The sequence below is a fragment of the Pygocentrus nattereri genome, chromosome 2 (genome assembly GCF_015220715.1).
Source record: "Pygocentrus nattereri isolate fPygNat1 chromosome 2, fPygNat1.pri, whole genome shotgun sequence".
NCBI classification, from domain to species: Eukaryota; Metazoa; Chordata; class Actinopteri; order Characiformes; family Serrasalmidae; genus Pygocentrus; species Pygocentrus nattereri.
This window is the reverse complement of record NC_051212.1, coordinates 13,628,295-13,629,441: the sequence shown is the minus strand read 5'-3', so window position 1 is coordinate 13,629,441 and position 1,147 is coordinate 13,628,295. Positions and strand designations below refer to the sequence as shown.

Genomic DNA, 1,147 nt, shown 5'->3' with positions numbered 1-1,147 from the left:
CAATAAATGCAACTTCTAAGGTTTTGAGTGAGCAGTAATAATGTGTGCTAAAGCTAAAATTACTATACTCCAAATACCTGTATTGTACTCCAAAAGACTGTATTCTACTCCAAAAGCCTGTATTATACTCTGTTCCATCCCGCGCACTTGCAACAGGATTTGTTCATTTGTTTTAATCCCAGTTGGTCAACAGTTGAATTCTCTTTTCCGTCACAAGGGTCAGCCTTGCTACATTTGTTGTTTTTCCGCTTTTGACTCTTAGTGCCATCTAATGGCGAGTGGCTATAAGCAGCAAGTAGGTTAGGGAAGCAGCCGTGTCATGGTCAAGCTTTCGAACACAAAACCAATCCTCGTATCATCTGTGAGCCTTGGCAATTCATAATCTGTAAGTGTAAGAACCACACAATGTTATGTAGCATTTTGTGTTGATTGTAGTTTCTTTTATGATTCTGTTTATAGACCAGTTTCCTAGCGTAGGTGAGAATAGGCTAATGCTACTAGGCTTCAGGTCTGTCTATGCTAGTTTTGGCTAAAGGGCACGTGAATGTTCGTTTATTAGTTTATTCGTGTAACGACTTGTGACAGTATGTTTATGGAAGTGAATTTATTTTATGACAAACCATTTATGTACATCCTGGATTCTCCTTTTGTTACAGTTTTACAGTAAAAATGTGTCTCAGTAAAGAACAGAAGACAACGTCACACTACTATATATAGTATCAAAAGCAGCACTAAGATCCAATAAGACCAAAACAGAAGGATTTTGTGCATCAGCACTGAGCCTTAGGTCATTCACAACACAAGCCAATGCTGTCTCAGTACAATGGTTAGAACAAAAACCTGACTGAAACCTCTCATATAACTTGTTTGATATTATATACTGACTTAACTGTTTAAAACAACATTTTCTAAAATGACTCGGTATGGAAGGATCTATGCTGATCTTTTTTAGTCAGTCTTTTTTTTAGTCAGATAAATGTATAGTTAAAACATCACTTTTAACATAATCAAAAACCTTATTAAGGAGAGAAGTAAGAACAGTCAAGATCACATGTGGACAAACTTAATTTGTTTACTTACGTATGTCAGTATGTCCTGATAATTTATAACAGAGAAAGATTATTCTTGTCATTCAAGTCATATCTGA

The 1,147-nt window shown here is 35.7% G+C and overlaps 1 long non-coding RNA gene across 1 annotated transcript; it reads left to right on the top strand.

The window, feature by feature from the left end:
• Positions 1-229: 229 nt before the first annotated feature.
• Positions 230-702, top strand: LOC119265219. The gene is made up of 2 exons (XR_005131490.1): positions 230-385; positions 657-702. It is a non-coding gene; the product is annotated as an uncharacterized LOC119265219 (long non-coding RNA).
• Positions 703-1,147: the final 445 nt, after the last annotated feature.